General features: G+C 45.9%; 1 protein-coding gene across 1 annotated transcript in view; it reads right to left on the reverse strand.

The window, feature by feature from the left end:
* Positions 1-16,615, reverse strand: part of LOC142803801 (uncharacterized) — a 491,700-nt gene that overhangs the window by 316,583 nt on the left and 158,502 nt on the right. Inside the window, exon 2 of the mRNA XM_075889887.1 lies at positions 14,845-14,912. The gene's annotated coding sequence lies outside the window, so the exon portion shown is untranslated. The remainder of the gene's footprint in view (positions 1-14,844; positions 14,913-16,615) is intronic.

Below are 16,615 nucleotides of genomic sequence, written 5' to 3' on the forward strand. Positions count from 1 at the left end.
CCTCTGAAAGCTCACAGGCGAGTCTACTATTGAAATATGCATTAGTCTTTTTTTTTCTCTCCAGCCTGAAAACCGGTGAACGTTAATGGACAGTGACGCCACAAGTGCACTTTCCAGTGACGCAGCAAAAGAGACGATGTGACCGCACTTTCGGCTCACGTCCGCACCTCCAGCGCAAGTTCTTTCTTTCATTTCTGCGAGTAATCCCGGAGACACATCTAAAGTGTGCTTCCCCTGCTCTTTCAAACAAAGATATGCTATGAAATAAAACAAAGTGTTGCAAGGATAGAAAAGAAAGTGTGTCTCGAGAAGGAAATTAAGAGGACACGAGAAAAGAAGCACGTTTGTTCGCGGAGACAGAGGGGAAAAAACACTAGACAGGAGCTTCAGCTCCAGATGTAAACACTGTGGCTACTGTGCGCGTTGCGCGAACGCCAGCGACGGGCAAATGAATGATTTACGAACTCAGCTCCGAGTGCACACTTTTCTCGTTTCAACAAACTGCATCAGCGATTCAATTGCGTAAGCCGTATACAAACGTTCAAACGATTCTTTTAAGCTGTTCGCCGGCGTACGACGCACTCAAATGTCCATTATGATCCAGGCAGAAGAAGAAGCTTGGCAAGCTGAATTTGAAGGGCAGAGTGCCACGCGATACACAACTGAGAGGGCAAAGCATCTCTACTCGAAGACGAAAGCAAAAAGAGTGGCAGAGAAGAGAAGCAGTTCTTAAGGATTCCTTCTACAGGCGACATTTTTTACAACACATTACTTCTCTGTCAGGCCGCACGTTTATTATTTTGTTTGGGATCATAGCTCAGTTTCTCAAACAACTGCTACCACCTTCTACAGAAATGAAGTCCGTTTCGTTCGAACAGTGGCTACGGGGCCCGGTTGGCGACCGAAAGGTTGCGGGTTCGAAAATTGGTCGCAGTGGCCGCTTTTCGATGGAGGCCGAACGGTAGAGGCCCGTGTCGTGTGTACAGTTCGCGTTAAAGAGCACCATAATAAAGTTGTTTACTACTACTTCTACCTAAATAACACCAGATGGTCAAAATTTCTAGAATTCTCCACTAGGGCGTATTTCATAATTATCTCGTGGTTTTCGGACGTGAAACGACAGGCATTATTACTATTATACAAGAAATCAGTAGACTGTTTAGATTGTAAAAATCCACTGTCGTCATGGGGAGCGAAGAAGTGAAAACGGGAAGTAGCGTGATTCAAATTTCTTTTCATAGGCTGAGACATTGCCTAAATTTTACAGCGAAAGCTGTTATGAGATCACTTTTCGGGTCATGCGCAGTTGCATGTTGTCCGCAGCCGCCACCGCCCCTGCCGGTGTCCGTAACCACATCGCGCGAAATTAGAGAGAAAAAACATTGCATTATAGACACAGTGGGGCTTGAACCAGGGTCCGCTGGCTGTCAGCCCAATATTTTACCACTGAGTTACGCCGGTGCTTATAACTTGTTGTCAAACTTGCCAGGCATGACCTAGCACCAATGGTACAGTGGGGCTCGGCCCCAGATCCGCTAGGTGCCAGCCCAGTATTCTACCACTGAGCTACACTGGTGCTTGGGACTTCTTCTGAAATTCGCCTGAGGCAGGCTTGATGTCGGGAAAAGCAATCGCGTTAATACGACTTATAAAGCATTTTGCAACAGCGGAAGAACAACCAGTCGTCGCACAATGTGATTAGCGTAACGAGTGGGTCGTCCCATGTTTCAACCCATTATAATAGCTTGTTCTTGTTTCTCTATTAACTGTGGCGCGTGCCCACTTCAGCCATAATTCCTCATCGTCGTCGGCCGCTGCATGCACAATTTCCACAAAATTCCCTTCAAGTGTTTAGCGGATACCACGCTTTTCAGAAGAATGGCGAAAAATAGCATATCGAATGCCGGCCTATCCAAAAGGTAATTATTAATGACCTAGTGGGTACCAAGCAAGTGGGCTTGCAGCAGTTACCCAATGAGTGTTTTGAAAAGGCTCTGAAAGGCCGCTCTTCTAGCTTTCGCTGTGACTGAGCTGCGTCTAGGGCGCAGGCCTGGCCTTTTTTTAATTAGTCGGCTAATTAAGGTTTATTGTACTTCAGTCACCACAGTCAAATTAGAGTCACATTTTACTTCAGTATTACTGAAAAGACGCCCCCTCCTCCCATATGAATGGAACTTCACTACACTACGTCGTACGCCTATACTGCATCTAATATTATCTACATTTTATATTACTACTGTGATAATCACTTAATCCTTCAACAAAGCTCTTTATATGTAATCTACAACTATATTCATTGGAGCGAATGAAAATAAGCGTACAGTGGTGAGGCACTTGCTCTCAAAATATCCTGTAGCTTTTTTATTTGTTTGCTTAAAAGGCGCAGTACGGCTTATCTTGTTTCTCTCGGAATAATCCTACAAGTCTTTATAATAAATTACCTGCATGCCTAAACGGACGTATGTTACACTCAATCGTGCGACTTATCTAATTTAGACCCACCACGGTGTTCTAGTCCACTAAGGCACTCGGCTGCGGACCCGCATGTCGCGGGATCAAATCCTGGCCACATCGGTGCATTTTCGATAGAGGCGAAAATGCGAAAATGCGATGACGCGAAAAAGTCCACATGCTTAGGTTTAGGTACAAGTTAAAGAACCGAGATGGTCAAAATTTCCGCAGCGCTCCACAATGGTGTACTTATCATATGGTGGTTTTGGGTCATTAAACTCAAACAAATAACGATAATAATATTATTATCTTTTTTTCATTAGCTAAAACCAATGCCTAGCGCCTGTCTAGTCTGTGCAGTTCTGCCCGCGCCCATCAAGCTTGCTCCTTCTGTTCAAAAACCATATTTATATTTGCTTAATATTGCTCTATATTTATATTACAATATAGTTCTGCAATACCGATCTGCTATATTTTGTAGGAATTAGGTAAGTGCGCGAGCCATGCTGTAACGCTTGCTTTAGAAACATTACTTCTCCTCTGCCGTTCATTTGCTCGTTCCAACCGGATTAAATAGGTTTTCCAATGTCTTGGGGATACTGGTACACTTGAAGTGACTAAGAAACCAAAAAACAATGAGATCTTGCTTTGATGTGATAGCATTGACTGACACAGCGGTCTAGGTGACTGAAAATTCGTGAATATAGAAGATAGTCGCTGATGACAAACGGAATACGATGAATAGTACAAAATATGGCTGTAAAAAGGCCCAGGAAGGGAAACAGAGAAAGAGAGAGAGAGAGATAGGTGAAGGAAATGCAGGGAGGTTAGCCAGGTGGTACCCGCTTTGCTACTCTACACTGGGGGAAGAGGAAAGAGGAGAAAAACAATAGAAAAAGCAACAATAAAAAGCAGTGTTGCCCGTGCACACAGAGACCATCACAACCGAAAAATGTTTGAGATCGTTTCCTTTGCGGTTATCCAAATGTAAGCTGGAATTTGAGATGGGATAGAAATGTCTTGAAAGAATCGACTGCCTCCAACGAATCCAGAACATGCAACTTGCACCTTGAGCTGTTGAAGTATTAATTCTGTCGAGGATGATGCGCATCGTCACCACGAGGGGCCTAAGAAAGAGGGTTTCTTAGGTTATTGCATCGAATGGCTCTCCGATGTGACAAGTCTTTAATGAATGTGGTCCGTGTCCACAGAACAATGATTAATAGGCAATAATGGTATGACGTCTGTCAAAAAATAAGGTGACTATACTTATGTAGCTCATCTCGCATTTTCCAACGAAACACACCTGCACAAGCACTGGAAGTGAGGCGTCATTTGTAGGCCCGCTCACCATACATTGAGAGAAATGCTGATCTTGAAAAAATGCATAACAAAAAGCCTGGGAGAGAATAATGATGAAAGGACACGCAGGTTTAAGGAAATGGGAGGCGAACGTGTTGCACGTGATCGGCGTTAATGGCAGAACGCTGCAGGAATGTGGAGTTGATATACGAGTAGATCAAAATAAATTGATAATTTCGGCTTGTTTGTCGAACAGACGCAAAAAAAACAGTGGTGGTTAGTTTTACTTTTTTTCTTCATCTGCGAAGGTGGGCTGGCTTTCTTTCTTTTTTTATACAATATCTCCCAGACACGTTTCCACACGTCTCAGAATCGAACAACACCAGTTTAAGTGCTAACAAATACAGGGCAAAGAACAAGAGACAGCAAAAGTGAGGATGTGAACCATCGACTGTTAGAATGTTCGCTGGCATTTGCGTGCTGCAAGGTTTACAACTATTCTTATGTACATCGTTCCTTTGGATTCTGAGGGACGCCTGCCTTGCACATTCAAAACAGCTATATCCGTACAACGCCAGAAACCAGACACAAGGTTTTCTATTAACCGACTCGGCCCCCTGAGAACGACATCTTTTCACATTTCCACAAAAGGCTCCACTGAAGCATCGGCTGCTTCGCTTTCACTTTTCCTTTCTCTCTCTCCTCTCGCTCTTGACGCTTGCATAGAACACCCTCTCAACGATGCCCGGTGGCACCAACCGAGTGTCATTCCCTGCCGCGCCGAGGCGCGCGCTTTCGCTGATCGAGACGTGGAAGGATAGGGTTTCCGAGAAGATGGTAACGCCGCCATTCTCACCTTTTTTCGCCTTTATTCCTCTTTGTCCTGCGGCGTTGATAAAGCGAGAGGCCTTCGACAGCGACGAAGATCGCGCTTCCTTTTTGCCGAGGCGTTTTCGCTTTCCGCTCGAGTCCGCTGTTTGCTCGCCTAGCTCGATTCCTCGAGTTCAGGCCTTCCGGAAGCTGGCAAGCACAGAAACTTATACCGTAGCTCTCGGGACATCATTGCCCATAGAAATGGCTATGACGCTCTTGTGGCTGGCGATCTTCTTCTATCTTTTTTTTCTACTCTGCTCTTCTTACAATGCTGCTGACGTCGCTCATCTGTTCTTTGGCGTTAACACGCTCTGGTTACACACTTTTGTTGCCGCGATCCAGTCCCAAGTACTTGTTCTTCTGCTTCTTGAGCTGTGCTAGCAAACAGACTGTCCACGCCGACTCACTGCTGAGTTGGCTCGTTCACGCTCTTGAAGTTAGCGCAGTGTTCTGTTCGGATAACTCCTGTTTCTTGACTTCACCTGTTTCCGAAGCGCAGGAATATTATCACTGAAACGGAATACCGACGGAAAAACGCTTGTCCCCCCAAAAAGGCAAGACATACAAAAAAGAACTTCCTTTATGACAGAAAAATGCCCGTTTTTGTCTCTTCTACCACAGTAGATGGTTACACATCCTTAGTGTATGTATTGCTGTGAGTTCGTACCAACTAGTCCAGCAACAAGTATTACTAGATTTAGGTTACCTTTGTTTCATAGGGCCATGGCTTCCTTTTTGCCTTTTTTTGGCCGTGAAAAGGCAGCTTTTCATGTCTATTCTTCTTCATTTTATTTTTGTGGTTGCGGATCTTTTTATGCGTTCTAGTGTGCATGTACACACCAGCGCAGTCACTAAGCAGGAGTGTGGCGTTCATATACAACTGCCAATAGTGTTGTATGCCACATGAATATATTTTGCTAGCATAAGAGCACACGTTAGTGAAGTTTGCACAACTTGCATTCTCTACAAATAACACATTAGAGAAAAAAACAGTGGCGCCACTTTTGGACATTCCTAGTGCACTCCAAGAATTTTCTTTCTCTCTCCAGCCGCCACGGAGGCTTGGTGACACGGGATCAAATTCCGGCTGCATTTTCGTGGAGGCGATAATGCTGGAGGCCCGCGTACTCAGATCTAGGTGCACATTAGAAAACTCCAGGTGGTCTACATATCTGACGCCGTCCCCTAAGGCGTCCCTCCTAATCATATCATGGTTTTGAAACGTTATAACCCAACAAATATTGTTTTTGTTCTCTCATTTCTGATATTTAGCGACATCTCTACATGGCGCCATCTCTAGTAGCGGTATCCTGCCATCAATAAATGGGAAGTAGGCAAAAAAAATTATATCTGACAAACAAAGCTGGTCATTAGGAAAAGACTTCCGGATACGCGTGCATGCAGCAGAGACCCACTAAAATATTCTGGTCAAATTGTGGAATCCCACTACAAAGCGAGTGGCTCTGATGAATACCACTCAAAGCGTTTGGCACCACAGGGAGATGGCGCTACATGCTATGTCCCCAAATCCTGATCATTCTCTGGATAGGTGCGCGTCTGACACACATTGCCTAGAAATGAGGCGCATTGGTGCCTCATATATTCATGCGTGCCTGATGGGTGCGCATAAAGGCAACAAGTATATCGTCGCTAGACACATCAAGGCACGCATTTCGCGTACTTTAAGAACACCCAATGACTGATTCAGCAGGTGTTCACTTGTTGCAATCAGCAGAAGCTCTCTGTGCTGGTTCATGAGTAAAAGAAGGTCGGGGACATTGAAGACGTATAGAATCTCTGTGTGCTTATAATTGTTCAGATACTAAGCGGTCTTTCTTGGGGACTACCTGGCATGCACTCATGATATATCCTACGCATGATATGTCCTCCGTAGTATCTTTTAAATGCATGTCTCATTCATTTAGCTTTACTACCTGAGGAGACTGAATGGTCGACGATATACTTAATCATGACTTCAATCAACCCCCTTCCCCCCCACACACACATGACGCAAGTGACACCAGTGAAGCACCCAGTATACACACAGTAAACATGATTTTCATAAATTTGGTATACCGGCGCGATTTCAGCTCCGGCCCTGTGCAGCCGAGACCCAATGCTCGACTCAAGAAGCCAAAGACCTTACCAATTCTGATGTAATAGAGCCTAAAACTGTTTCAAGCGTGTTCAGACATTTGGGGCGTTTTTAAAACGCTGACGGATTGTCGCTGAGTCTACCTTCGATCGAATGCAGGTGAATATGAGTCATTAAAAAGAAACTAGACCAACGACTGTGAATTGCGCATTGACTTCGACAATTATTTCTTGGTGGCTTCCGTTGTACTTTTTCTGTTCTATTCGCATTTCCGTTTCCCCCACATTTTATTCTTCGCTGAATTCCACTTCCGACCATTGTTCAAGCATGTGCACGGACAAACCCGACCAGCGGAATTCTCCTGTTGCACCATACTTTTCAAAAAAAAATAGAGAGGAGGGAATTGTTTTATAGCTTAGGTACCCGCAGAGAAAGGTGATGCCACGAGTAAAGAGATCGAAGAAAAAGAAAAAGTGTTTGCTGTGAAAGGTTCCCGCAATTTATTCAGAGTTCATTCTGCCCCTTTCGTTCTTTTCTTGTGCACACGACTAATTTACTGCTCCCGTATTTCATTTACCTGCTTGGATCGTGCACTCATGGTCTGCTTGAATTTTTCGGATCTCCTACGGTGTGAGCGGGCACAGCACTTCGCCAACAGAAAATAAACAGCTAAGCAACGAACAAGCCGTACAGACAGCCTAGACAACACAGAGGACTGTCTTCTGTCATGCCTCAGCGCTTTCCAAGAAGCCTGCTGATGTCTGCTGGTCCCCACGTGGATCCCACCGCCCAGGCCCTTTTGTTTATTTACTCGACCTCTCGCTCCATGCCCACTCCGTTGAGTCTGTTCCTCCAGGGAGTCACCCTTGCTACTTTTTTGGGAGCCTCGGACTTTGCAGACGCAAACAAAACATCGGGGAGTCACGTTGAGCCATGCTAAGGACAGCTGCGCCTACCATGAGGAAGAAATAAAAGAAACTAAGATTAAAAGTAAGCCAGCCTTAAGTCTAGTTTCACCATGCCGAATCGATCGTTGAGCCGCTTGTTTATGTTTTGCGCGAAAAGTCGCACGGCTCGCTTTTTCAGGCAATTCCTATACGCTTCGTCAGTAAGGACTTGGGCGCATTGACCATGCTCGATCCGCATGGTCCAGAATCTCGTAATCTGATTAGCGGCTGCGGCCACCCGTACTGCCGCGTTATAATTTTTTTTTATGTCCCACGCAAGTTATCGACAGGGAGGAAGTAAATGGCTTGCGTTTGTAATAATTTAAAATGCCGTCAGGCTGTCCACAAGTTTTTCTTGCTATGTTCTTTGATGTTTCATTGATGTAGTAAGGCTATTAGAAGATTAGGACACAGTGGCTGACACTCAGTACACTGGATAGATATAGGTTATCACCACAGAGATCATAGCCTGGTTTATCCACTGACTTGCATCTCCAGGTGTAGGGGCATGACTATGCTATATAAAGGGACCACACATACACACCACACATAAGGCGTACACAGTGACGCCTACACACGCTCACAAATATTGTAAAGGCAAACCAAACACAACACCCGTTCACGCGGCATCCGTCCGCACCCGCAGCACACCCTTACACTTGGCCAGACTGCGACGTAGCATGACGATCTGCTGTAATCTCTCTGGCGAGTGCTACTGCCACAAGTGCCGAATACTTAGGCGGTTGACATTGGCTACATTGTTGTGGCCGCAGGCGCCAGCCACGCTGCGATTTGGTTCCGGTATCTGCCAGTCTCGGGTACCTGTCTGCTTAGGACAGCTAATAACTACTGAACCGAACCACAAGATTGAAGTAACAAGAAGAATAAGAGTGGTGTGGAGCACATTTGGCAAGCACTCTCAAACATGACTGGTAGATTGCCACTACCCCTCAAGAGAAAGATATATGACAGCTGCATCTTGCCGGTATTTAGCTATGGAGCAGACACATGGAGACTTACAAAGGGGGTTAAGCTTAAATTGACAACTACGTACGGAGCGATGGAAAGGAAAATAATAGGTGGTACAATAAAAGACAAGAGGAGAGCAGAGTTGATCAGAGAACAAACCGGCGTTAAGGATATCATGGTTGAAACCGAAAAGAGAAAATGGACATGAGCCGGGCATGTAGCACGTAGGCAGAATAACCGCTGGTCACTAAGTGTAACTGACTGGATTCCCAGAGAAGGCAAGCTGGTTAATGGGAGACAGAAAATTAGGTGGACAGGTGAGATTGAGATTTTGCGGGTATAAAGTGACAGCACAGGACCAAGTTGCCTGGCGGAACATGGGAGAGGCCTTCGTCCTGCAAAGGACGTAGTCAGGATGATGATGATTATGATGATTATGATGATGATGGTGATCTGCCACAAATGTATCTGAAGGGTGAGACTGGGTGTATCACAGAGTACGCGACAAAACGACCTTTTATGATGAGTTACCAAACGTACATCTGGCAGCCGATTTCGGCTGTGTCGCAGAGTAAACGATGGACGCAGCATTCTCAAAGTAGGTTGCTAGAACAGCATTTGAGTAGGTGCAATGGGTGGTGTAGCTTCTCGACGCTTCTTTTCATTTCATTGAGGAAGTCGGTCACATTCGCATTATTTTCGATTCCGGAAAGACGGTCACGACCTTCGTCAGCAAACTGAAATTTCCGTCGCTTCGGGAAAATGGAGAAACCCTTTTCTGCAGATACACTTTCGGGGAGGCTCATCACTCATTCTCTTCATTTTCATCATCGTCCGGCACTTCAGGAGGTTTCCCGGTCATATGACGGGTGGCGTGGCTGAGGAGCCCATTGCAAGAATAGTTGATGGTGTGTCAACCGGCCGTCGAATTGGCAACTCCCAATCCTGGTGGCATGTAATGCACTACAAGAGCTATAGACTCTTTACGTTCGCCTGTAGCAATGGCGAAACTTGGGGATTATTTTCTGCGTGAGGTGAGTAGTGCCAATACAGGCCGATATATGGTGCCGGTGAGCTTTATCTCCAAAGGAGGGCAAGTTGGTGGGCGACTCAGCTGCACCGTCGTGGCTGCGAGTCGCAGAGTTTCCATCCGCGATTAAGCCCGAGTGTGCCGGCAGAGGTAAGATTGAGGCATGTAAAAGCGGGCGAAATACATATCCTTTATCTAATATCAAACCAGAAATCAAAGATTCAGTTCAATTTAATTTAAGTCAACCTGACACGCCGTTCAACACAGGAGTGCTGTTTAACGCCTTCCTTGTTGTGCAAGATTTTGGCAGCATCGCGAGGGCGGTTAATGGCCGCCAGCCATTTTCAGTGATCCAGCCAGGCATGGTGGGTGCCGAAAGAGTATGCTGTTCCTATTTACTGGATGGCGTCGTCCTGAAATACTCGGAACTCTGGTAGTTTCGCCGGTGGTAGTATGTACTGACAGAATGCGAAAGTTCTCGCAGTGAAGTGGTCAAGCTCTTGGGCTAGCAAGGATGTCACCCAAATGACGCCCGTCCCCCGTATGAGCTCCTTCACTCCAACAAGCCTGCTCAACAGTGACCATCTACAAACCTACAATTAACGCATTCCGCATCAGCATCAAACGTTAAGCACATCCTACGAAGGCACCACAAGATTCTTATGCAGAACGACCATCTCAAAAACATTTTCGGAATCGCCACGTGCTGTGTATCGTCGGTCGAGAAACTTGCACGATATGCTGATTTCACCTGTACTAACTCCTCCTGCCTGTTCAGGTTGCCACGCTTGTGGCAAATCACGTTGCAAGGTTTGCGTACATATGCTCACCTCTATTTCAGCCCAGAGTTCGGCGTCAAATTTCCGAATGAAAATTAAAGGTGATTACAATTGCGATACGAGCAACTGTGTGTACCTACAAGAGAGCTCAGTCTGTAAGCTTCAGTACCCAGGCCAGACATAGACACCATTCAGCTTGCGCTTTATTAATCACAAGGCGCATGTTTCAAATTTTCCTAACCTACCCTTATCTAAGCACCTGAATGTGACAGGACATTCACTTGATGACCTGACAGCCACAATATTAGAATCTGGTTTTAAATCTTACCCCGAACGGGAAGCACGCGAATCATTTCTCATCTACAAATTTAAGGCATTGTCATTCGGCAATAACGAAAGCGCAAGAAAGTTGACGTTCCTGGGCGCACGTTAAGCAACCGAATCACAATGTCTCGGACAAGGCTAAATTTCATACCATATGTCTGCCGTTTTCAACAGTTTTCAGCCTGTTACCTACCATTTTGTTATATCTCATTCTCATGATTGCCATGTATCTCACTTTCACATAGGTGTTTTTTTTATCACCATTGCCACATCATTCTCCTGTTTTCTTAACATTGCTGTTCTCGTTGCTTTACACCTGTTTCTTATTAGTTCTTTTAGCGCATTGTTGCTGGTTGTTTACTTAAGCTTCTTGTTATTTCATCAAGTTGCTTCAACGCAACGTTGTTCATTGTATTTGCTGTACATAATCAGCCACGTTATGACGTTTATCCTTTCCGTGACGGTGAAAAATGCCCTTTATTGCTGCGCAGAGTTTGCCGTACATTATCATTCTGAGATATGGTCCTGTTATTATCACATCGTGTTGTTTCCCATGCTGATTTGCATGCCACTGTAATATATGTGATATTAGATACTAAACAGACATGTGTTAGGGGCGCTCCATGTATATGAGCTGTAAATTTCACGTTTGCAATGCATTCCCTGACGAAGGCCGGATCCTGACCGAAACGTAGGAATTAATAAAAGTTCTCGTACGTTCGTCCAGTCAAGCCAATTTCTCTCTCTCTCTCTCTCTCTCTCTCTCTCTCTCTCTATATATATATATATATATATATATATATATATATATATATATATATATATATATATTGTCACGACGTCAAAACAGAGGTCTTGCCGCAGAGATCGGTCTTTTAACAGAACCATCATAGTCCATTTCATAGTCCTTCATGGCACATGCACAACTGTCATTGTCTTTCATTTTGACAAACACGTGACATTTGCCTCCCTCCGAAAGAGGCATTGTCCCGATGCGCACTTTAGACGCTCTACCAGGCGTATGAAGAGGTCACGCCAACACGGTAATCAGGAGCTAATTAACTCGATAAATACGGTTTTATACGCACGACGTGCACGACCTCGGGTAAATGCTTTTGGCGCTTAGAACTACAGTAAGTGTCGCACTGTCGGAAACAACGTGGTAGTGCACGTAGTTCAAGCGTCGCGTGACGCTGTATGGGCCAAAGTACCGTCTTAGCCGTTTTTCAGACAGTCCACGTCTTCGTATCGGAATCCAGACCCAGACCTTGTCGCCTGGTGTGTAGCTAATAAACTTGTGTTGGGGGTCGTACCTTTGTGCACCTTGATGCTGTTGATGACAGATGCCCACACGCGCGAGCTGTCTGGCTTCCTCGGCGTGCTGAGTGAATTCTTCGGCGTCTGTATATACATGGATGTCGTCACACTCATGCGGCAACATGGCGTCTAACGTTGTCATGACTTCGCGACCATACATCAGACTGAACGGTGTCATTACAGTGGTTTCTTGACGAGCGGTATTATAGGCAAAGGTCACGTGCGGCAATATCTGATCCTAGATTTTATGTTCCGTGTCAACGTACATGGCCGACCGTCGCATGGCCGACGGTCGCATGGCCGACTGCAAGGCCATGCGGCGGTATGGCGCATGGCCTACCGTCGACCTATTTGCTTCCGCTGCAGAGAACCCGGTCACATTGCCCGCTATTGCCATCATGGCGATTCCGGGTTCGGGAACTTTTCTCGTCCCGCTTCTTTCCGCTCTGAAGACCATCGTGCCTACGATGCCGATCAATTGTCGCCTGGTCAAGCAACTCCACCGCGTCGCTGGCGATCTCCATCACCTGCACGTCACCGTGACTTCCCTCAGAGCTACGCGGACGTCACCAGAGACCGTTCGCCTAGCCCGCGCCGGGGAAACTAACTGCTGCGACATCGGGGGGGGGGGGGGGGGGGCAAGGTTGCCAATCGCCGAGACACTGAAAAGTTCCCCCTATCATCGCAAGAAGGTATGACGACAACGATGACGAATACGACGATGAATACTAATGTCGATGAAGTTGTACGTGCCGATCTTAGCGTTCTCATTGACGGACATCACGTTACAGCCCTGGTTGACACTGGCACTGACTTCTCAATCATGCGAAAAGAGCTCACCAACCGCCTTAAAAAGGTCAAGACACCGTGGACAGGGCCGCACATAAGGACAACTGCTGGTCGTCTCGTAGAATCCCGTTGCCACCAAGGTACGGCAGCGGGTCGTGGCTGGAAGGGCGTCGCCACAAATAAAGGTGGAGGACGACATCAGCGTAGCTCACTGGATGTGGCTCAGGACTTGGCGCGGGTTGTGTAATGACTTGCCTCAACTCCTGGCGGACAATTTCGGCAACAGATGCGACAGGCGCTTGAGTAGGGGGAACGCAGAGGGCCCGAAGTTCCTCACGCAGTATTTCCCTAATCATTTGTCGAAGGGAACTTTCGCATAGCACTGTGTTCTGAGCTGCAGCACTTAGTGCCGTGTGGTTCGGCGGGTGGTCAAAGTGTCCACATCGTTGTTGCAGTGCGCGCTCGATGACAGTCGCCTCTCTTGTGAATTTATCTACTGTTCTAGGTGGATTTCGTACGAGGCTTGCAAACACTGGTTCCTTAACACCCTGCATTAGGGGACGCACTTTCTTTGCCTCGGGCATGTCAGGGTCAGCTCGTCGAAACAGACGGATCATACCCTCTGCGTACATGGCGGCTGTTTCATTGGGTTTTTGCACGTGAGCTTCAATCAGTTGCTGTGCGCGATCCCGTCGGTCCGAGTTCAAAAATGTAGCGAGGAGCTTTCGACGGAAATCTTCCCAATATTGAAATGTAGCCTCGCGGTTCTCGCACCGCGTGTGAGCGCCATCTTCTAGTGCGAAATATGCACGGCCAAGTTTGTGCTGTTCGCTCCAGTGGTTGGATAGAGCGACCCGTTCGAACTCTTCGAGCTAGTCCTCGACATCCTCATACACTTCCCCACGGAAAACGTCAGGAACGCGAGGATGTTCAAGAGTCACCTGCGAGGGAAGAGTGGTCTGCGAGGGCAGAATAACCGTGAATGGCGTAGGAGCTGCAATGCTGGAAACATGTGGAACAGGTGCGGACTCCAGACTTGCGCCTAGTAGGCGCCGACTGAATCGGTGCACCGGAGTCGTGACGAGGGGCTGAGTCTCTGGACTGGGTGAACGGGTCAGAGCAAGACTGTCCTGCATCAGGTTGTAGGCTCCAGCACCTCCACCAGTGTCATGACGTCAAAACAGAGGTCTTGCCGCAGAGATTGAGACAGCAAAAACAGGTCGGCCTTTTAGTAGAACGCGCTAGTCAATTCTTCCTTTTCATCCATTTCATAGTCCTTCATGGCACATGCACAACTGCCATCGTCTTTCTCTACCAAGCACGTGACAATATATATATATATATATATATATATATATATATTTATATATATATATATATATATATATATATAGATATATATATATATATATATATATATATATATATATATATATATATATATATATATATATGTGCAGCATAGTTCATTATTTATACTTCCTCATGAGCTATTCACAGAAAGACAAACTATAATTATGCTCAACGAAAACCTAGTTTGTGGTTTCACTTTTTTCGTCTATACAAGACGGCAAACCTCTGCTCAGTCTAATCTGTCACTAAGCAGTCGCTCGCTGGCACCAGATAACTTTGACGAAAGCCGGAGAGTGTAGTCCGTTGAGAAAGCGTAAGTCAAAAGCCTTCACAAATACTCGCGAGAAAAGCCCTCAGGTCGTTTGCACAAAGAGGGATGACCAAATCTGGGAAACGAGCAAAAGTTTCAGGCAAACGGGGTGGCGTGTTCGCGGTAAGGCAGAGTGAGGCCGACCTTAGAAACAATAAAAGCTGCTGTGTATCATTGGTGCCGCTGTTTGTCGATTCCCGTCGCCATTTTGTCCTCGTACTTTCACAGGGATACTCACTTTCCTTAAGTAATGAACAAAAGAGCTCAGCAACATAAAATAAACAGAAGCAACAAAACCGTGTCACCTTTGAACAAGTGACGGCCATCACGTGGGGCTGTAAGGCTGCCTTTCGCAGGGCATCGTTGCACCACTCTGAAACGAGAGATTTGAAAGAGATGTTTTGTGAAAGATGCACTGGCACAAAAGTTTAGACTACGCGTTTTCTTTTATTTCTTTTTTGCTGCTCACTTGAGTCGAAAAAAACTTGGAAGTAACTCAACTTCGCTCAACAATTATGTTGTGCTCTCAGAGCTCACTCGAACTCGTACTGACGAAAATGTTGCTCAACCGGACTCCCTCGAACCCCCAACACACAAAAACATTTGCTCAGCAAGACTGACTCAAACTCAAATCAACAGCTTTACCTGAGTCTGAGCGAGCCTGAGTGATCCGATTCAGGAGTCCACTGGCGTAAAATTAGCTTCTCTGATCGCAGTGCAAATGCACTTTAACGTCAGTATCACTTATTAGCCGTTCTTTACGGTACCTTTTGATCTATTTTCAAGTGAGAGTTACCAGTGGTTGAAATCCAGCAAAACGTTTTTACAAAACTTTTTTACTCGAGCGATTTCTATCTAGATTACGGTGAATGCGTTTACGGCAAGAAATAATCGCATCCCCCCCCCTCCCCGCGCCCTTAAGCCTCTGATAAACAAACATTGAAGCAGCGCATAAAAGCCTGTACGAATAGATTTTAGTAGAAACTTATGCTGATATAAAGCTAATCGTAATGCTGATTAGTAATGCAGATAGGTGACTATATAGGAGTTGCTCGGGATGACCTCGTCATGAGACGGCATATCGTTTGCTAAAGCGCGTGGCGCATAATAAATTACAGGCTCCTCATTACCGACCGGAGTCGGTCTCGGTTTGAGAGAGCTCCAAAACCGGCAAGCCATCGGGTGCATCACTGTCCAGCATGTGCAACGCTCGACCACGTCTGTACACAGAACTGTGATGCATTCCATCACGATCTGCCCCAAGACATTCTTTCGGACCGGAACAGCAAAAGTAGTGTCGTCAAACAAAAGTTTTAACGCATGCACCACGGCCATAGATGCGCGAGCAGGAGCCCAAAAGTAGTCTGCTGGCGCAAACATGGCAAAAAGGTAATGGCGACTACGACGTCATCATAACTTGTATCCACTTAAGTGTGGTGACGCGAGATAAGTAGGGGGAGGAGGGGGAGGGGTTCCCCCTGAGTCATTTTTGAAGCTGCCGATGCCACAACATGCGGCGTATAGTATATTCGATCTCGCCCGGAAGCATCTAAATTCATATACTTTCCCAGCCACACGTGTAGTTGACATTTTGCAGTTGATATACGCCTGTTCACAAGAATCAGCTCCAGATGGTATACTCTAATGTTCACTCTAAGGTAATAAAATAATAAGCTTGAAAGAAATATATATATATATATATATATATATATATATATATATATATATATATATATATTAAAAGCTGCTGTGAACCACGGCCACACAGACAAAAAGGACGATGACTGACCGGCGCGAGCTGATCGCATCGAGAGCGCTGCTCGCTTAACCATTTATATACAGCCCGTATAGGCAAGTGCACTGCCCATCATAACAACAAAACGAAAGGCATAGCATTAGAATGCACGCAAGAAGTAGGGGAGAGTTAGGGCTCCTGCTGCACTGTGTGTTCTACCATGTCCCGTACCGAATTGGCGACCAGACGTTCAGCCTCAATCTAGAGCGCCTCTCCCCCTCCGTTCATTCCCAATAGTTTTTTTTAAACTTTTGTTGTAATAATAATAATAATAATAATAA

Source organism: Rhipicephalus microplus, chromosome 3 (genome assembly GCF_043290135.1).
Source record: "Rhipicephalus microplus isolate Deutch F79 chromosome 3, USDA_Rmic, whole genome shotgun sequence".
Classification (NCBI taxonomy): domain Eukaryota; kingdom Metazoa; phylum Arthropoda; class Arachnida; order Ixodida; family Ixodidae; genus Rhipicephalus; species Rhipicephalus microplus.